At 39.7% G+C, this 21,929-nt stretch overlaps 1 protein-coding gene across 5 annotated transcripts in view; it reads left to right on the top strand.

Moving 5' to 3' along the window:
* Positions 1 to 19,799, top strand: part of MED20 (mediator complex subunit 20) — an 80,300-nt gene extending 60,501 nt beyond the window's left edge. For 3 of the 5 annotated variants that reach the window (XR_004957817.1, XR_004957820.1, XR_004957821.1), the window contains one exon: positions 19,757 to 19,799. The gene's annotated coding sequence lies outside the window, so the exon portion shown is untranslated. Of the gene's footprint in view, positions 1 to 14,343; positions 14,437 to 19,756 lie in introns of those variants that run through there. The other 2 variants (XR_004957822.1, XR_004957818.1) reach the window with 2 other exon arrangements.
* The last annotated feature ends 2,130 nt before the right edge of the window (positions 19,800 to 21,929 follow it).

Genomic DNA, 21,929 nt, shown 5'->3' with positions numbered 1-21,929 from the left:
AGGCTTGTAGATATTATTCTTCATTATAATGAATATGAAACAAATTCATGTCAGACCTAGTAAAAGGTAGTGCCAGGTTTGAGAAAGGTTTCTAAAATGAACATGTGTCTATCATATTATACCTCTACTAACTCTTTATTGGATATTAGGTAGATAGGTATTGTGGGTTTTTTTTGTTTTTTTTTTATCCTCACCCGAGGACATTTTTCCATTTTTTGTACAGATAGAGTGGGAGGGACGGAGAGGAAGAGAGAGAGAGAGAGAAACATCGATGTGAAGGGACACATCGAGTGGCTGCCACCGCACGACCAACCAGGGCTGGGGACAAACTGCAACCGAAGTACGTGCCCTTAGCGGGAACTGAACCCGGGTCTCTCCGGACCGCAGGCTAATGCTCTAACCGCTGAGCCAAACCAGCCAGGGCGGTATTGTGGGTTTTTAAGCAGGGGGATACAGTATAGGATGAAAATGCTGTTTTTGTTTAATACAGAGATAATATTTAAGATCAGTAGTAGATCTAGAAAGATTGGATGCATCAAGATCAACTGCAGTTAAAGCAGTAATAGTGCAGGTGCCAACCTTACAGGCCTACATTTGGAGGGAAGAGGGCAGCCATAATAATGAGGAAGGTTTTTAGGTTCAGGAAGCCTGGGTGGGCATTTGAGTCTATTCTCTTAAACGAGCTATTGTAACAAAGAACCTAGACCAGGGTCTGGTTCTATCATTTCTGAACACAAATTAGTAGGCCTTGGTAACCGACTTGACTGTGACATGAATGAGGCGTTAAAGAGAATGTCAGGATTTCCAGTCAGGTGAATAGAAGTGCCCTAGCTAGGTCTAGGAAAGGGTAGGGAGGAGTGCAAGGGGAAATGAGTCAATTTAAACAACTGACATGCGAATCCATGGTTTCTTGAAGATATGAACTGTGACATGTCTTTGGTTTTTTTTTACATTTTATTTGAATGTTGTGTAATCACATCATACATGGTTACAGAAAGTTGACTTCATATAGTCACATTGTTTCTTGGTAGGTAATATGTACTTGTATTTTGAAGCCAATCTTTAGTATTTTTCAAATCTGTAGTTTGAGTGTCATTATTCTTTTTTTCTTTTCAAAACAAGTACTCTGATTTCATTAGCACACAAAGTATTTTTACAAATCAATTTAAAAGACCAAGAATCCAGTGTAAAAGACATGAGTTGACAGTTTATATAAAGAGGGAAAGAAAGATCAGTAGTTACCATAATTAAAGACATACAAATAAAATATACAGGTATATATATAAAACTTTTCAAATGTCAGTTGAAAATTATTCAAATGTGTCAATCCCAAGTATTGGGGAAGCGTGCACTCTCAGATACTACTGATGGGAAGAAAGGGAGTGAGTGTAAATTAGTGCAACCTTTTTGGAAGGCAGTTTGATAATATCTGTCCAAAATTTAAATGCATATATCCTGTGACAGAGCAGTTCATCTTCTGTAAATTATCTCACTGACACACTTGCATAGGCACATCATGATATATGCCCAAAAATATCCATGGTGCATTGTTTGTAATAATAACACCCTGAAAAGAGTATAATCTTCATTTGTAGGGGAGTTAGTTAAATGAATTATGTAGTCTATGCCATAGAATATGATACAGTATTTAAAAAGAGTGAGGTAAAGCCAGATATATGGGATAATGTCCAAGAATATTAAGTTAAAAAGAGCAAGATATAGAATAATATTTATGGTAGGATTCAGTTTATATAACATCTTATATTCCTAAGTGCATAAAGTATTCCTGGACATGTGCTCCAGAAGTACACTCAGTTAACAGTAGTTATGGCTAGAGAGGCAACTGGGGATGGAGAGCAGAGCGAGAGTTTTATTCTTGAAACGTTTATATTCTGTTAAACATATTAATTTTATTTTTTTAAGTATATAAAATTAATATGAAAAAATCAGGACTCTATTTGTTCTTTGCTAAACTTATAATGAACCTTGCTTTCCATAATTTTTTTTTATCATCATCATCCATAATTTTTAAATACGTTTTATTATGGAAAATTTTAAACTTTATACCCCTTTCCTCTTTCTTACCCTATTCCTGGATTATTTTGAAACCAATCCTAGACATTATATTATTCGTCTGTAAATATTTAATTACGTGCCTCCAAAAGATAAGAATTCTTTTTAAAAACATAACCACAGGCCCTGGCGGTTTGGCTCAGCAGTTAGAGCGTTGGCCCGAGGACGGAAGGGTCTCAGGTTTGATTCCCGGTCAAGGGCACATACCTGGTTTGCAGTTTTGATCCCCAGCCCTAGTTAAGGTTTTTCAGGAGGCAACCAAATGATGTGTCTCTCTCACATTGATGTTTCTCTCTCCTCCTCCCTCCTAGAAATTAATGGAAAAATGTTAAAGGAACTGTATCATTTGTCCTAGAGTTTTCCCTCAGTCTGAATATTGGTGACTATGTCCCAGTGGGGTCAGTTAACACTTATCATGTCCTTTACTATGTTATCTGTAAATTTGTAGTTAAATCAAGAGACTAATTAGATTTAGGTTTTTTGTTTGTTTGTTTGAAGAAATAGTAAGTGTTGGTATATATTTCCACTAGGTGGTACTTAATGTCTGGTTATCTTTTTGTGTGTATGATATTAGTAGCCATTGGTGATCATTGCCTAGGTCCACTAATTTATAAGAGTCTTCCATAAATGGAACTCTTAGCCAGTAGCTTTGATTAATACATTAAGTATTCTAAGGTATACAACATTTCAGTACAGATTATTTTAAACATTTCCTAACTTTTTATATTTTCTTCAAATATTTTCATTGGTGTGCTAGTTTATCATTGGACCCTTTCATCATAGTTTAAAGTTCTCTATTTTTTTTTTTTTAATAATTTTTTTAAATTGATTTTAGAGAGAGATAGAGACATCCATGACAGAGAACATCAATTAGCCGCCTCCTGCATGCCCCCCACTGGGGATCGGGCCCACAACCTGGGCATGTGCCCTGACCGGGAATCAAACTGGCGATCTGTTGCTGCATGGGTCGACGCTCAACCACTGAGACACACCAGCTGGGCTAAAAGTCCTATATTTGATCAAATCTCAAATAAAAAATTACTTTTGCTTTTTAGATTTTTCCCTTCTGAAGGTATGTGAAAGGATTCTTAGACATAGCTATTAATAATTTGCCAAAGATAACACTAAAGTAGAAAGTTATTTGTTTCTTCATGCAGTCTTTCAACAAAGTTTATTAAGTACCTGCTATGTTCTTGGCACCGTGCTGACCTCAGGTAGGTTATAGCTGTGACACAGTCAGTCATACGGGCAATTACAGTGCAACATGGCAGAGGCTGAGTAAGAGATACATATGTGTGCTCTGAGAGCACATAGACGTACACCTAGCGCAGTCCTGGGGAGAAGAATGTTTCCTGGATGAAGGAATGCTATACTGATGTGAAGGGTAAGTAGAGTCAGGCTAAGGAAGAAGTGGGTGGCCAGAGTAATGATGAAAACGTCCTAGGGGAGGGAGCAGCTTGTGGAAACACCTAGAAGTGAGAGAGTAGTTCTCTAGGGGAACTAAAAATAATTCAGAACAGCTGGAACATGGCCATGGTGTGAAGAAAGAGGGATGGGTTAGAGGAGTGTGCAGAATCAGACCACGAAAAGCTTGATGAACCATGAGCTTTGGGCTTTATCCCCAAGGTAGAGAGAATGACATATTTGGGAATTAAGGTAAATGCAGAAAAACCTTTTAAAAGATAGTTATAGTAATGTGGGCTAGAACTGATGGTGCTGTAACTTCGATTAGAGGCAATGAAGATGGAAGTAGTTTTGTTCATTCTTTCAGAAAATAATTATTAAACACCTCTTATTTGGTAGGTGCTGTTTTAGGCATTTGGTATTCAGCAGTGACCAAAATACACAGAACTCCTTGCTCTCATGGAACTTCTAGTCTAGTAGGAAGACAAATAAGTGAATATATACTACATTTAATTTTTTTTTTTTTTAATCCTCATTCGAGGACATTTTTCCATTTTTGGTACAGACAGAGTGGGAGGGAGAGAGAGGAAGAGGGAGAGAGGGGAACATCGATGTGAAAGGGACACATCGAGTGGCCGCCACCCGCACGACCAACCAGGGCCGGGGACAAACTGCAACCGAGGTACATGCCCTTAGCGGGAACCGAACCCGGGTCTCTCCGGACCGCAGGCGGACGCTCTAACCGCTGAGCCAAACCGGCCAGGGCTATACTATATTTAGATAGTGGTAATTGCCAGGAAGGAAAATTAATCAGGAAGAGGGATGAGTATAAGGGAGTGTTAAGTGGAGAATGATTTTATGTAGTGTGACCAGCTTAGGCTTCACTGAGAAGTGTGAGCAGCTTCGTTTGAGCCACATTCAAATGAAGTGAGGAAGCAAGCCATGTGAATATCTGAAGGGAGGGCATTTGAGGCAGAAAAATTACACGGGCCCTGAGGTCGGAGAGTGCCTGTGTGTTGGAGGAACAGTGAGGAGGCCAGTGGCTGAAGAGGAGTACATGAGGGGAGAATAATGAGATGAGGTCAGATTATATATCGCCTTATTGGTCATTGTACAGTGTGATGGAGGGAAATAGAGTCTTGATTCATAAGGAAGAATCATAACATTTAGGGATCAACTGGATGTGGAGGTGATGAAGAGGAAGGTATCTTGATCACTGAAATAGAGAACACATTGATCTCATAACATGAACATTGTAACTTTAAGAGAATAAAACAGCTGGAGCAGACAAGTTTGATACCTATTATCATGCAACTCTCTTTTTTATTACAACATTGGGGAAGAAGGTAATATTGATTATGCCCAGTATAAAGGGGAAAGTCTCTCACAATAGAATGGATTTTCCTTCACTTTTGTTGGTTATAATCAGGGGCAGACTTGACTGGTGAGCAGCCAGGAGAATGCCTGAGTGATGTGGGCCAGCAGTGTTAGGCTAGATGTGGATGGAGCCCTTAGGATTCTGAAAACTACCCCCGACATACACTACTACATCTGGGCACGTGCGCGCACACACACATTTGTATTTTGTCTTTATCCACAGTCTTTAAGATGTCTGATAAATGCCTAGTTGACATTAACCTAGTTGCATAATATAGCTGCTGTTTCCACTAAGGGAGGAGTCATTATGATTTTGTGTCTGTGCTAAGCATGGTTTTGGGAAATGTATCCATCCATGTAGTCATCATTACTGATGATCTACATAAATCTCTTCTGTGATGCCTGGGATACAAAGATGAAGATGACATGGTCATTATTTCAAGTTTCAGGGACTTCAAAGTCTAATAAGTGGACAAAGGAAACCAGGGATTACAGTTAGGTGTGCTATGATGTTGGGTGTGAAGAAGGTACTATGGGAAGACCATGGAAGGGTTCATTAAGCTCTAGGCTAAGTTAGGCAAACTTCTAAAAGAAGAGGATAACTTCTGAATCCAGTTTTTCATTTACTGCCTAATCCGTGTGTAAACTCCCTTCTACCCTCTGTCCTTCCTTCTAAGGCCCTCAGACCCATCTTCCTAAGGAAAGCTTCATTTGCAGGTCCCTGAATGGGCTTCCTTATCTTGCTCAGTATTCTGCAGGTATAATAGCCAGAAGGAAACTATAAGCAAATATATAAGCAGGTTCATATGTTGTTTATTTTCTATTAATTTATTATTAAAATGTATAATGCTATTATAAAAATAGACCTACAGAGAAGTGGCTTTAAAAATAAAATAGCTTCTTTCCTGTAGAACAGCATTTCTCAAACTTCCAACATTTGGATACCACTGACATAAGTGTTGCCACATTCCAGTAACATCTGTAGAGTTTTACTTAATATTTTCTGTAAACTAAATTATATTTTTTAACTTAAAGCCTACTTGAACTTCATTCTAAAACATATCTATGGAGTTAGTGATTTTCTGTTGTTTTATAAACATTAATGTAATATATAACTACTAAACTAAAAAATACTGCCCCTGGAGAGGTCTGGGTAAGACCGAGAAAGCACGTTCCACTCAGTCTCCCATCAAATGCAGTTAAAAATTTGGATAGAGCCCTGGCCGGTTTGGCTCAGCAGTTAGTGCGTCGGCCTGCGGTCCAGAGAGACCTGGGTTTGGTTCCCACTAAGGGCGCGTACATCGGTTGCAGTTTGTCCCCGGCCCTGGATGGGTCATGCGGGTGGCAACCACTTGATGTGTCCCTTTCACGTCGATGTTTCTCTTTCTCTCTCTTCCTCTCTCTCCCTTCCACTCTATCTGAACAAAAAAATGGGAAAAATGTCCTCGGGTGAGGATTAAAAAAAATCTGGATAGAACACATGGAACAACAATTTGAGGGTTCTGAAACGTCAATAGTAGCAAATGGATTAGAGAAGACCAGGATTTGAACTACTACCATCGAGCTAGGAGCTTCCCTTTTTATTTCTAGTATCTGCTGGCCTGGATGCAGTGCAGCCCAAACCTACAAGTGGGCACTAGGCATGGAAAGAGAGGGCTGCAGGGTAAGCTCTCTAGTTCTGACTTGACTGGGATAGGAGGCTTCTAACACTCAGAGAAAGAGTGGCAGAAACTGACCCCTTATAGTTTTCCTCTCCGTTCTCTCATTTCTTGTGGTGTTGGTACTGGCAGTCATAGCAGCAGGGCCCACAGATGCCTAAAACTCTAAGGGAGAGGACTCTTCCTCTTCATTGGAGAAGCTGCAGTCCTAAAAAGGTAGGGCAAATTCCCATCACTTTTTCCTTTCTCTCTTTACCTGCTGCCTAATCCCCAAGATATGTGGTAGAAGAGGGTAACAAAGGCCCCAGTTTTTTTGGCTGGAAGACAGGAAAGGGGAACTCAAGGAACTGATGAATACCTGGGAGATGATGGAGAGGGAGGAGCTCAGGAAAGCAACCTCATAGTGTTGTTTTTGAACTCCTGGGCTCACCCTTAAATGTGTGGGTCTGACCATAAACAGCATACAAAAACGAGATGTATCACGGATGGTCCAGGTCCTAGACTGGCCACTGGATAACAGTAATGCCAGACAGACCAGAATAGCTCTGCAGAGGCTTTGAATGTGGAACTAGTATTCAAATCATACCTCACAAAAGATTGGTTGGAACTTTGACCTGAGTCCAACTGGGTTGATTGCCTGCTAAAAGAAAATAAACATTTTCCATTGGATTTAAACAGATTGAGAATATCATAATCAAAAATGTTTAGTGTACAATGCAAAATTATTCTTACTACCAAAAAAAACCCAAAAAACAGGAAAATCTCAACTAACATGAAAAAGTCAGCCAATAGATGCCAACGTTGGGATACTACCTCTCCTCTAAATATGAAATATGCCTTTTCCTTCAGTGTGGCAAACCCAGGCCATGTGCCCACTGCTGGAATAGTGACAGTTGCCAGGGAGCGCCATGCACAAAATAGCTGAGACTTCTTAGGAACCACCCCTGGAGCTAGTGCTGCGGCCAGCTTCTCCTGAAGTGCATGGCCCTATGGAAGAACAGTGGCTGCTCAGAGGAAAAAAAGAAAAACAAATCTTACTATCAGACTTCAGATTTTAAGGGACTTTTCTGTAATAAGGCACAAAGAGAGTTGAAAGGAGATAACCTATCACATGGCTCAGTACAAATTTTATTTTATTTTTTAAATGTTTGTTTTATTTGCCGGGCCGGTGTGGCTCAGTGGATTGAGCATTGTCCCATGGACTGAGAGGTCCCGGTTCAATTCCAGGTTGGGGCACATGCCTACGTTGCAGGCTCGATCCCCAGTGGGAGGCATGCAGGAGGCAGCCGGTCCATGTTTCTCTCTCACATCAAGGTTTCTATCCCCTTTCTTCTCTCTCTAAAAAAATCAATAAAAACATTTATTATTATTATTATTATTATTATTATTATTATTTTTATCCTCACCTGAGGACATTTTTCTATTTTTTGTTCAGATAGAGTGGGAAGGAGAGAGAGGAAAGGGACACATAGAGTGGCTGCCTCCTGCATGACCCAACCAGAGCCGGGGACAAACTACAACCGAGGTTCGTGCCCTTAGCAGAAACCGAACCAGGCCGATGCTCTAACTGCTGAGCCAAACCGGCCAGGGCTCAATAAAAACATTTGAAAAAATACTTTTTTATTTAATTGCAGTTGATGTACAATATTATGTTAGTTTCAGGTATTCAACCCCATGATTAGACATTTATATAACTTATGAAGTAATCACTCCAGTAAATCTCGCATCCATCTGACACCTTATGTATTTATTACAATATTATTGACTATATTCCCTTTGCTATACTTTACCTCCCTGTAACTACCTATTTGTACTACTTAATTCCTTCACTTTTTCACCCATCTCCCCCAACTCCTCTCCCATCTGGCAACCATCAAAATGTTTCTGTTCAGCTTGTTTGTTTATTTTACTTTTTATATTCCACATATAAATAAAATCACATGGCTTTTGTCTTTCTCTGTCTGACTTATTTCACTCAGCACAATACCCTCTAGGTCCATCCATGTTGTTGCAGATGATAAGATTTCATTCTTTTTTATGGCTGAGTCATATTCCATTAATGCAAATTTTATTAAGCCCCTTGTGTGTTTTGCTTTTATGTATGATTCTTCTATTTTTATTTTTTGACCAGATGGGTAAATATGCCTCAAGGCCAACTGTCACTTTAGCACTGAGATAAATAAGCAGTTGAAGAATGCAGATATAGAGAGCCACTCCTCAGCCTTTGTAGCTAAGGATGATAACTGCTAACCAGTGATTGCTATCTAGCAGTGGGTCCCCACCAGCTGCCTACACTGGTCCATGATTTGTGCTGCAGACTCCATGTGCTGTCTGGCACATCCTGCACCTGCCATCCTCTCTTGAAAAAGAAATATTCCAGGTGCCTATCGATGCTCCCTCGGTTTATCTGCCATTGTGATTTTTCTGAGTCTCTAATGGTGCCATATCATTTGAAGTTTTGCTTTTGTGCATGTTCAGTGTTTCTTTTTCCTATTCGGCTTGAGTTATCTCTATTCAGCTCATCACACAGCAGCACTTAGGAATGCAAAGCAGAGAATTTCAGAAAACAAGCTTGAGAGAGGCTATTGAAAGTGGTAAAGTTTATTAGTAAGTTCTTAATGCCTTTTGTATGTCAAGTTTTGAGTTATGCAAGCAATAAAGGGGTTTAAAAGAAGGTAGTTTTAAATTGTAAACAAACTTGCAGCATTAAAGTTGCAGGATCATATTGTGAGGGACTGAACAGTTAGATTTTACTTGAAGTGGGGACTAATAAGAGCCCAGAGTAAAAATTTGCCCCTAAACATCTTTACATTACCTCTATAGTATTTACCAATGGGAGAGGGAGTTCTGTGGGTCAGGTGGAAGGATCTTAGCAAAAGCAAGCTAGTCATAGTCCCAACAGTGTCAGCTTGTGATCTGGAGGAAGTCACGGATCACTTTATATAATGACTGACATTTCTTGAGCTCTAACTATGTGCCAGGTATTGATGTAAGCCATTTTATATATGTTAACTCATTTAATCCCCACAACACCCTATGAGGTAGAAACTATTATTGTTTCCATATTACAGATGATGAAACTGAGGTCCAGAGAGATTATTTGTCCAAGGTCATATACAACTAATAAGGATTTAGCAAGAATTATAACCTAGTCAGCTTGGCTTGACCTTTTAACGACTGTGCTATAGTGCCTCTCAGTTTATTTATAAATGACACATTAAAAATATAAACCATAACTATTTTACAGAGTTGTAGGAAGCAGAAAATGAAATAATAAAAGTACTTATAATAAGGAAATAATTATATGCAAAAAAAACTATTGCACCCTGGCCAGTTTGGCTCAGTTGCAGACCAATGAGTTGCGGGTTCGATTGTGGCCAAGGGCACTCGGTTGCAGTTTGTCCCCGACCCTGGTCAGGGTCATGCAGGAAGCAACCAGTCGATGTGTCCCTCTCATGTTGATGTTTCTCTCTCTCTCCCTTTCTCTCTCTCACTCTATCTGAAGAATATCCTTAGGTGAGGATTAAAAAAAAGAAAGCTATTGCACCACCAGAGCTCTTCCCTAAGGAACTGTAATACTTATGTATTTATGTGTGCATGTATTTACGTATTTATTTATTTACATGTATGTATATATGTTGGAATGGTCTCTCTAACCCAGAGCATCCTAGCTTTTGTAGGAAGGTGATGTGGAGAGCACTGGCCGGGAATCAGGAAATCTGGGTTTCAGTTCTGGTTCTAACTCAACTAGTCAAATCCTTCTGATTGTGCGTGAGCCTTAGGTTCTTAGTCTGTGAAATCAGGCGCTGAATCAAGTAGATTCTCAAATCTGGAGAGCTCGGTTCTCTCAGAATCTGGTTGCACAAATCTTTTTGTCTTTTTTTAATCCTCACCCTAGGATTTTTTTCCATTGATTTTCAGATAGAGTGAGAGAGAGGGAGGGAGGGAGGGAGGGAGGGAAGGAGAGAAACATCTATGTGAGAGAGACACATTGATTGGTTGCCTCTCAAGCGACCCCGACCAGGCTGGGGATCGAACTTGCAACCAAGGTACGCACCCTTCACTGGGAATTGAACCCATGACTCTGGTCCATGGGCCGATGCTCAACTGCTGAGCCAAACTGGCCAAGGCTTAATTGTCTTTTAATTTTATTATTTTCCAGTCTTCTTTTTGTTATCTTTTAAAGTGTATGGCCCTGGCCAGTTTGACTCAGTGGTTGGAGCGTTGGCCTGCAGACCAGAGAGTCCTGGGTTCCGTTCCTGCTAGGGGCACGTACCAAAAATAAATAAATAAATAAAGTGTATGTAACATTATATGTAGCACATATGTTAACTTGTGAAACATAAAAATATAACCACCTGTGAATTCGCCACCAGAACAATGTCTGCATTCTGTTTTATTCCATACTCCATCCTCCTGTCCAAAGCGAACTATTGCCTCGTTTTATAATTACACAGTCCTACAAGAAAGTGCCTATGGAGGCCATCTAGTCCCACATGTCTCACTGTCTAAAAATCTAGCTCACAGGAGCTCAGTGACTGGTCAGATTAATTTATTAATTTATTTACCTGTCCCCCTTTGGCAATCACCAGCTTGTTCTCTGTACCTATAGGTCTTTTGGTTTTTTCTGTTTTGTTTTGTTTATTCATTTTTTTTTAGATTCCACATATAAGTGAAATCATGGTATTTGTCTTTATCTGACTTATTTCACTTAGTATAATACCCTCTAGGTCCATTTATGTTGTCACAAATTACACAATTTCATTCTTTTTATGGCTGAGTAATATTCCATTGTGTGTGTTTGTGTATGCCACATCTCTTATACATTCATCTGTTGATGGACACTTAAGTTGCTTCCATATCTTGACTATTGTAATAATGCTACATTGAACATAAGGGTACACATATCTTTTTGAATTAGTGTTTTTGTTTTCTTTGAATAAATACTCAGAAGTGGTATTGCTGAGTCATGTGGCAGCTCAATTTTTAATTTTTTAGGAACCTCCATAATGTTTTCCATAGTGTCTGCACCAATTTACAATGCCATCACAGTGTCCAGGGGTGTACAGTTATTCATAGTTCTCTTTTATAGTTTTATTTACTTCTATAAAATTGGTTGTAATTTTCCCTCTTTTGTTTCTAATTTTTAATTGAGTCTTCTGTCTTAAAAATTTAGTCTAGCTAAGTGTTTGCCAATTTTGTTGATTTTTTTCCCCCCAAAAAACCAACTTTTAGTTTTGTTGATTTTTTTTTTCTATTCTCAATTTTATTTCCAATGTAATCTTTATTATTTTTATCTTTCTGCTAGCTTTGGGTTTAGTTTGTTCTGCTTTTTGTAGTTCTTGAGGTATAAAGTTAGGTTGATGATTTGAGATCTCTTCTTATTTTAATGTACACTTTTACAACTATGAACTTCCTTTAAATTACTGCTTACACTGTATCCCAGAAGTTTTGACATGTTGTCTTTTGATTTCCATTTGTCTCAAGGTATTTTCTCATTTTTCTTGTGACTTTTATTGACTTTTTGGTTATTTCTGAGCATGCTGTTTAATTTCTATATATTTGAGGATTTTCTAGCTTCCTTCCCTTGGCTATTAATTTCTAGTTTCATTTCATTGTGATTGGAAAAGATACTGTATGTAATTCCAGTCTTCTGTTATTGGTTAAGATTTGTTTTGTGGTCTAATGTGTTTTATCCTGGAGAATGTTTCATATGCACTTGAGAAGAATGTATATTCTGCTGCTGCTGGCTAGAGTGTTCTGTGTCTGTCATTTAGATCTGATGTAGAGCAGTGCCTGGATGTAGGACAGTGCCTGGAAGTAGTAAGTGTTCAATAAATCATGGTCGATTTGATTATCTATAATGCAAGTTAATTATAAAAATGGTGAAAAATCTAGCTCCAGCTAAATTTTGTCCATCTGTATTCTACTTGGAGAGATCCTAAATAGAGAGCTACCCCTGAAATTGCCAGCTAGTTAGTTTTTTACTTCAAGCCCTCTCAGGTGGCATTAGCTTGGTGAAGTCACAACTAGGTCTACACCTTAACTCTAATGATGTAGAAAGAGAATTGCCTGATTATTGCTCTGAGGATGCCCCCACACCCTCTTGCCACTGGCCTTCAGTCTGTGGTTAGGCATAGGCTGACAGTCTCAGTAGTCATGTTCTCCTTTGCTCTCTGAGGTTATACATTGGTCACATTGACTGAGTTTAGGGGTCCCCAGAACTCTGCAGTCACTCAGACCTCAGATTTTTGGAATTTTAAACAAATGGATCATTGTGTTCACTATATGTTTTCTTTCGAATGTCAGTATCAGAAGATAAGCCTTAACTGCTATTTTAGAGACATTTTATATCATTGCCATGTACGAACATGAAGTGATGATTCCTTATTTCTTGACCCTGCTCAATGACAACACCTTGATGGTCCTTCCCCCTTTCCATTAAGGTCCAGATTGTATCTAGAAAACTTCTATAAGATATTTTCTTTACTATCAGACTCTTAAGGTGGCCTCTTAGAACTAGTAATGCATTAAATGTTCTTTTAGAGATCTTTTGGTTGGTCTCTTGGAATATGTAATGTATATTATTTTGCTTCTGTAATATTAGATATCATTATTTTAATTGATAGTTCCTTCAAAGCGGTTTAGTTCTTATTGGTTTTGTATGAGTAGTAGTTCTAGTAGTGATGTATATATTTTGCTAAATTGTCAGCTTTGTTAGGTGGTTTGATGAGGACTTTATTTGCCCTTGGCCATAGGCTGTTAGTGACATTAACTTAAAAATAATAAACTGGCCTGGCTGGTGTGGCTTTAGTGGTTGAGGGTTGACCCATGCACCAAGAGGTTGCCCGTTCGATTCCCAGTCAGGGCACATGCCCAGGTTGTAGGCCAAATCCCCAGTGGGGGGCATTCAGGAGGCGGCCAATCGATGTTCTCTCTCCTTGATATTTCTAGTTCTCTCTCTCCCTTTCCCTTCCTCTCTCTAAAATCAATAAAGAAAAAAAAAATATTTAAAATAATAATAATAATCATAAACTGAAATTTACTGAGATGTCAAGGTCAGACAATACCTTTTCATCAATGAAAGGTTTAACTTTAGAATAATTACTGTTCTAGTTATTCAAATGTATCACTTAATGAATTACATATATTCCTTGTTTCATTGTACCTCACTGATATTATAATTTTATGAGTATGTACAACATTCAGCATAGTTACCACAGTCGATATGGAAGGGATGCTGGAAAAAATTATAAAATTAGTGAGGCTTTTTGTGTGTATTTTGAATTATTCTCATATTTATTTTTAAGAACCTCTCTCCTTTGCTTCCACTACCTCTTAAGGCTCAAGTCTTGCTTCTATGGGGTCTCAGGCTGTTTTTCATACTTTTCTCTCTCAGTTTCTTCCTCACTTGCATCCTGTCCTTCAGAGCTGTGCTTTCTACTTCCTGCTATGGTAAACTCATCTGCACTCAGTTACTAGTGGTTGATGGGCTTTGTGTGTTTCCTGTATAAGATTCTATATTTGCCTTTAATGGGGATGTCACTGCCGTAATCCAAATAGTGGGACTGACTGGCAGGCCAAGAAGGGTTGATATTGTTAAAATAGGAGCAGAGGTGGCTGGGATTTATGGGATTTGAACTACATAAAGTCCATTGCCTGGGTGTGCACTGGCCCTCTTCTCTTGTGCCTGCTCACTGTAGTTGAGTTCCCAGAAGTACTTCTGCATTCTTCTTATACAAGAGATGAGGGTTCATGCACAGTTCACGTCTTTGAAATGCCTTCTATGCCTTATTTGAAAGAAGGCCCCTTTTATATTTTTGTCATGCAGCACATTCTGTTGGACCTGTCAGTATTCAATGGGCATACCCCCACTGGAGAGTGAGCTGAGACAGAGTTTGCTTCCTTAATTCAACTGCATTTTATGGTTGGTTTTTAACATCTTAATTGGACTTTTACTATCTTTGCACTTTGTTGATATTAAACACAATTTTTAAATACTCAAGAAAAACAGAAAATATTAGAAAAAGCCTTAAATGTACTTTGGAAAGATAGTGGTTTTTCTCATGTTTAATATAAAAGAATCCTCTAATTTCTTGTTTAACATTATTTTATTATAAATGTTTTATTAAAGGAAACTATCTAGATAAAATCAAGACCATATAGTCAGTAAACTGCTTAGTTAGCCAGCTTGACATTAGGCCCTGCAGAGGGAAAATAACTGTTTTCGGGGATGGATGACAAGGTGGCCAAGTCAGCCAATACTTTGGTAAGAGTCAGTCATTTTCAGAGTGCAGGTACATGGCCATCTCATTTGAGCCTCCCTCAGAACAACTCTTTGAAGTAGGTATTATTGCTCCCAATTTTACAGACTGAGAAACTGAGGCTTATAGTTATCTTTTATACTTGGAGTGGTATTGAGGAGGGGTCTTTCACGTTCAGCTAATTACCTTCCCCATCCCCTAACTCACATTTTCTCACACTCATCCTCCTTCAGAGAGGCCGGCTGGGTGTTGAGAAAGAGATTTTGCTGACTAGTAAACTGGAATAATGTTAGGAACTGTTCTGTGAAGGAAGGGAAGATCCCTTGAGAGTTGGGAGAGGAAAGAGTCTGCACACGGAATTCACTTCTATGGATAGTTTTCAGCAGTGGCCCCTGGGGAAGTGGAATAGAAATTACCTTTGGTACCTTGGCTGATAGGAAATTTCAGATGATTGACACTTGACTGACTGAGGCTCTGCTATATTGCCACTCTGCAGTAAGCCAAAGAGATCTGTGCTTTGCTGGTCATAAGCTTATGGAAAAGGGGTGGTGTGGGGGTTCCTTTTCTAGTGATTAGTGCTTCTAGAATATAATTCCTTAGGTTCTCCATACATGGCAAATATCATCAGACTGGCAAATATCATTATTTTCTAATGAAAACACAATAAACCACATATGCTCTGTTTTTATCTGTAGTCATCTTGCTGATGACTGAATTTTTAAGATTGTTGAAACAATCTCCTCAGTGTTGTATCTTTTTAAAAAATAGATAACACATGACACCCCCCCCAAAAAAAGTGAAAGGTTGAATCTCCTTTTTATCTATCTCTGCCCCCTTTTTGCCACTACAGGGCATGTAGTGTTACCAGTTTCTTGTTTATCCTCTTAGTTGCATGAGAGAGAGAGAGAGAGAGAGGGAGAGAGATTGTGTGTGTATGTTTGGGCTGGGCGGGGTAGGGTTAGTCATGATGGCATATTATATACACCATTCTGCCCCTTTGCTTTTTTTCACATAGTGTATTTTGATTTGTTTTACACATAGCCCTGCCTCTCTAAAAAACAAACAAACAAAAAAACCAGAAAACTACTGGTGGTTTCTGTTGCATGGCTAGTTTATAATTTACCTAACCTGTTCTCTATTGAAATACCAGAGTGTTCTCTTTGTAGCTTCCAGTTTTCCCCTTTTGTATGTATGTAACAAATACCCCTCTGTATTTGGCTCCTTCTTTTTTGACATTTGTCTTCTTTGCTCTTGAAATAAAGTGCTCAACATTGTGTCTCCATTCGTGCAAAATGTTACGGAGCTCCGTCCTAACAGATGTCCTTTGGTGTATTATTGGGGAGGGCACAGGACTAAATATACTGCTATCATTTTAAGAAATAGACCATCAGGAAGATGTGGTTCCCCCTTAGTCACTGAAATAGCCAACGCTGCATCTAATCCTGACGATCCATTTGGGAATTCTAGTCAGATTTCTTTTCTATTCACAGAAATTGTTCCTTTTCCCCCACTGCAGGCAGTTCCTAACATATATATGTGTCTTCCATACAGATGGCCATGTGTGGAAAGCCCTCTGCTGCCACGTGGGTAAAGTGGGAGGAGGGAAATTCCCAATTGCACTGCCTGGACTGCAGCTGGGAAAGCAGTTCTTAGCATTTCAAGTTGAAACTTTGAATGAATTTTCTCAGAATAATACATTTGATAGTTTTCATAGTGGTAGCACTAGTGTTCTAGTACTGTGCTGTAGATACACGATGGGCTCAGTGGGCTTTTTAACTGGACGGGTGCTATTCATGGCACTTTTTCTATGACAGATGTGTCCTAGTCTCAACTGGAAAACAGCCTGTTGGTTGATGTTTATGAGTATTATATTGGATATGTTTGGCCAAATTTTCTCCACTAAATATGTGGACTGAAAGTAACCTTTATCTGACTGGGGTGAGAGAAACAAATATTTGGATTTTTTAAAATACAATTTTTGTGCTACTGTCCCCAAAAGACAAAGATACTTAGGAGATTTTTGTGGGAAAAATCTGGTGAAGTTATTTTTTTTAATCCTCACCTGAGGACATTTTTCATCTTTTGTTCAGATAGAGTGGGAGGGAGAGAGAGGAAGAGAGAGAAAGAGAAACATCGGTGTGAAAGGGACACATCGAGTGGTCGCCACCCGCACAACCCAACCAGGGCTGGGGACAAACTGCAACCAAGGTACATGCCCTTAGCGGGAACCAAACCCGGGTCTCTCTGGACCGCAGGCCGACGCTCTAACCGCTGAGCCAGGGCTAGTGAAGTTATTTCAAGAAATTTGGGGAGGCTACAGCGAAGTTGCCACCTGAATCCAAAACGTATACCTGAGGCTCAGACCAACAGGACTACATTAGCAATATCTCTTACTAACACTGTTGAGAAAAACTGCATTGCTTTGATTTGATGTGTCTATGGGGAGTGGGGAGGGTGCATTTCAAAATAAAACTAGACATAATAGTAAATGATAGAGATGAAAGATGTCTTATAACGTGTTTAGTATGCTCTTCGAGAATATATTGTTTGCTTTTTTTTATCTTAGAAAAATTTTATGGAACTTTATAAGCATATACAAAACTAAAGAGAATAGTATAATGAACTCCATGTACCCATCCACCAGCTTCAACTATTATGAATGTTTTGACAATCTTTCATCTATCTTCCTGCCACTTACCTTCTAGAGTATTTTTGTTTTGTTTTGCTTTGCTTTGTTTTTATCCTCACCTGAGGACATTTTTGCATTCATCTTCAGATAGAGCAGGAGGGAAAAAGGGAAGAAGAGAGCAAGAGAAACATCGATGTGAGAGAGACACATCAAGTGGTGCCACCCACATGACCCCAATTGGGGCCAGGGACAAACTGCAACCGAGGTACGTGCTGTGCTCTTAGTGGGAACCAAACCCAGGACTCTCTGTTCTGCAGGTCGACCCTCTAACCGCTGAGCCAAACTGGCCAGAGCCCTTCTAGAGTATTTTAAAACAAATTCCATACAACATAGTATTTCATCTATTAATACTTCAGAGATATCTGTAACATATAAAGACACACACAAAAATACAACCACAATACCATTGTCACATCAAACTAATAGCAATTTCATGTTATCTAATACTTGGTGTGTGTTTAAATTACGCTAGTTGTGGACCCCTGGGTTGGTGGGAGGGAGGCTGAAGGGAAGGATATATAATAGGGGCATGAAGAAACGTTTGGGCATAATGGATGTATTCATTTTGATTATGGTGATTCCACAAGCATATACCATATGTCAAAACTTATCAAATTGTATACTTTAAATATGTGCAGTTGATTGTATGTTAATTATACTCCAATTAAACTGTTAAAAAGTAGTGATATAGTCCTGGTTGGTTTGGCTCAGTGTTTAGAGCCTCGGCCTGCAGTTCAGAGAGACCCAGGTTCGGTTCCCGCTAAGGGCACATACCTCGGTTTCAGTTTGTCCCCAGCCCTGGTTGGGTCGTGTGGGAGGCAGCCACTGGATGTGTCCCTTTCATGTCGATATCTCTCTCTCTCTCTCTCTCTTTCTTTCTTCCTCTCTCTCTCTCCCATTCTATCTGAACAAAAAATGGAAAAATGTCCTCGGGTGAGGATAAAAACAAAAAAATTGTGATATAGAGACAGACAGTATTTTAAAACAATTTTTCCCCAGTTACCTCAAAATACCTTTTTATAGTTGGTTTCTTCAAATAAAGTACTAGATAAGAACCACATGTTGAATTTGGTTGATATGTCTCTAGGTTTCTTATAATCCATAGTAGATCCACCTACCCACCCACCCCCTTTTTTCTTCATGCCATTTATTTGTTTGTTTATAATTCTCACCCAAGGATATTTTTCCATTGATTTTCAGGCAGAGTGGGAGGGTGGAAGGGAGAGAGAGAGAGAAACATTGATGTAAGAGAGACACATCAATTGGTTGCCTCCCACACAACCCAACCAGGGCCGGGAATCAAACCACAACCCAGGTAAGTGCCCTTGACCAGATTCGACCCACGATTCTTTGGTCCACAGGCTGCCATTCCAACCACTGAGCCAAACCGGCCAGGGCATATTTATTAAACACTCCAGATCATTGATCCTGTAGCATTTGCCACACTCTGATTTGGCAACTTGGCTAATTGCAGCCTTGAGGTAGCATGTTCCTATCCCCTATATTTCTTACAACCTGCTATTAGATACAAAGGTTCCATTGGACTCAGGTTCAGTTCTTAGAGCAAGAGTGCTTTATAGGTGATGCTGCCATGAACCTCTTATTGTAAGATATCAGGGAAGCATATAATGTCTGGCTGTCCTAGTTTCAGTGTAAAATTTATCAGTGGGGTCATGTTGTCAGCCTTATCTATTCATTATAAAACTTCCTGTCAACTTTCACCTAGTAGTTTAGGGAGCTGCTGCCTAGATTTATTATTTCATTAGGGGAAAATTATGCGTGTGTGTGTGTATAATTTTTAACAGCTGAGTTGAGGTGTAACTTACATACAGTGTAAATTACATATGTAACCCCAGCTGGTTTGGCTCAGCAGTTGGAGCATCAGCCTGTGGACCAGAGTGTCCCGGGTTCGGTTCCCTCTAGGGGCACGTACCAAAAAAATTAAAATAAATAAATAAATTACATATGTAAAAGGCACAATTTAAGAATTTTTGACATATGTATACATACATGTGTACATTTTTAGTGACTGCCTAGCTGTTATTGAAAACCTAGTACTTTGGAGGCATATTGCAGGGACAAACCATGATTCTCTTAGTGGTAGCGGTAGAATTTTTCCATGTGGCAATGGAGTAAAAGAGGGAGCCTATAGTTTGGACCTTGCTTTAACACTAGCTTGTTAGGGAGATCATGCTAAAATAACAATAGGTTGCAGCAAGTAGGACCCTTTGATCTGGAAGCAGCATATAAACTACTAAATTCTGAAGCAGACCTATTTAATCCTTACACAGCCAACCTGTTGTCCTTCACTATTGACTGCCAGTTCTCTGCACGGTGAGTCACGGGTAACATTTTTAAGAGAGCGAAGGGTGGGGGAGGGAAGGAGGGAGGGAGAGTATGTTCTTCCAGTTTCTTTAGAATTTCTCTGAATTTAATAGGAGTCTCCTTTGGCCACTTTGCCCCAGTCTACTATCCTGGAGAAGGGGTTAAGGTTTAGGCACAGACTTCTTTGGCAAGAGTATTAGATCAATGAGTCAGTTCTGGCTGGTTTGATTTAGTGGTTAGGGCGTTGGCCCTCATACTGAAGAGTCTTGAGATCGGGTTCAATCCCCAGCCCCGGTTGGGGTCGTGTGGGAGGCAACCAGCGATGTGTCTCTCTCACACTGATGTTTCTCTCTCTCTCTCCCCCTCCATCCCACTCTAAAAATAATCAGTGGAAAAATATTCTCGGGTGAGGATTAAAATACATATATATAGGTTAATGAATCAGTCTGATCCCTTGCCCTGGCCTGGTGTGGCTCGGTTGGTTGAGTGTCATCCCATGCACTGAAGGGTTACAGGTTTGATTCCCAATCAGGGCACAAACCCAGGTTTCAGGTTTGATCCTCAGTTGGCCACGTACAGGAGGCAAGTGATTGACTGCCAGTTGATGTTTCTCTCTCTCTCTCTCTCACTCTCTCAAAAAAACCCCACAAAAAGTCTGATTCCTTGAAGGCCAGATAGCTTAGCTTTGTTCCGCAGATGGCATCCCCTTAGCCCAGTGGTTTTCAACATTCCTAATGCCACGACCCTTAAATACAGTTCCTTATGTTGTATGTGGGCGTATCTGCATGTAGGCAGACCTGCCTGGAGACAGATAGAGGAACAGTGTCTTGGTTCCTAAGACCATTGGAAATATGTGTTTCTGATGGTGTTAGGCGACCCCTGTGAAAGGGTTGTTCCACCCTCAAAGGGGTCGTGACCTACAGGTTGAGAACTGCTTGCCTTAGCCCCATATCAGTCATCTTACATACCTTGATCGCCATGAAACCTGGATAAGACATATAGCTCGGTCTATGATCATCACTACTACCAAACAAACAAAAAGCACAAAACATGTTCAATAGCTTCATCTTGCTAATATCATTAGTAGTAATCTACCATAATGCAGGTATCTGAATGTAAAGATTCAACCTGAGACTGAGTTGAGTCTCTGCAATGAATGGAAAGATTTAAAACAAAAAAAATTTTTTTTATCCTTACCCAAGGACATTTTTGCATTTATGTTCAGATAGAGTGGGAGAGAAAGAGGGGGGAAGAGCGAGAGAGAAACATTAACATGAGAGAAACACACTGACTGGTTGCCACCCACACAACCCCAACCAGGGTCGGGAACAAACTGCAACCGAGGTACATGCCTATAGCGGGAACTGAACCCAGGACTCTCTGGTCCATGGGCCAACACTCCAGCCGCTGAGCCAAACTGGCCAGGGTGAATGGAAAGATTTTTATATTCAAAAGTATTTGTAGGACTCAATGAATATACTAAAAATTAATTTGCCTTAAGTGAGTAAATTTTATGGTATGTAAACTATATCACAATTAAGTGGTTTTAGAAAAGTATTTATGAGATTTAAAATACATTATCTAGCCCTGGCTGGTTTGGCTCAGTTCCTGCTAGGGGCATGTACCAAAAAAAATAAAAAAATAAAAAATAATAAAATACATTATCTATAAAAGTCTTGTCAGATAATTTCAATGTCTAAAAAAATATTAAAATAAAATAAAATACATTCTCTAGCACTGGCTGGTTTGGCTCAGCGGTTAGAGTGTCAGCCTATGGACTGAAGGGTTGTGGATTCAATTCCTGGTCAAGAACACATACCTGGGTTGCAGGTTTTATCCCCAGCCTCAGTTGGGGTCATGTGGGAGGCAACCAATTAATGTGTCTCTCTTGCATCAGTGTTTCTCCCTCCCTCCCTCCTTCCCTCCTTTCCTCCTTCCCTCCCTCCCTCCCACTCTATCTAAAAAAATTAATGGAAAAATATCCTCGGATGAGGATTAATCAAAATAAATAAATAATGTGATAGGGACGATACTTTTTTATGTGCCCCTAGCAGGAACCGAACCCGGGACTCTCTGGTCCGCAGGCCTATGCTCCAACCGCTGAGCCAAACCGGCCAGGGCTGATAGAGATGATACTTT

This window comes from Molossus molossus, unplaced genomic scaffold (genome assembly GCF_014108415.1).
Source record: "Molossus molossus isolate mMolMol1 unplaced genomic scaffold, mMolMol1.p scaffold_m16_p_8, whole genome shotgun sequence".
Taxonomy (NCBI): Eukaryota; Metazoa; Chordata; class Mammalia; order Chiroptera; family Molossidae; genus Molossus; species Molossus molossus.
This window is presented reverse-complemented; position numbering and strand designations above follow the sequence as displayed.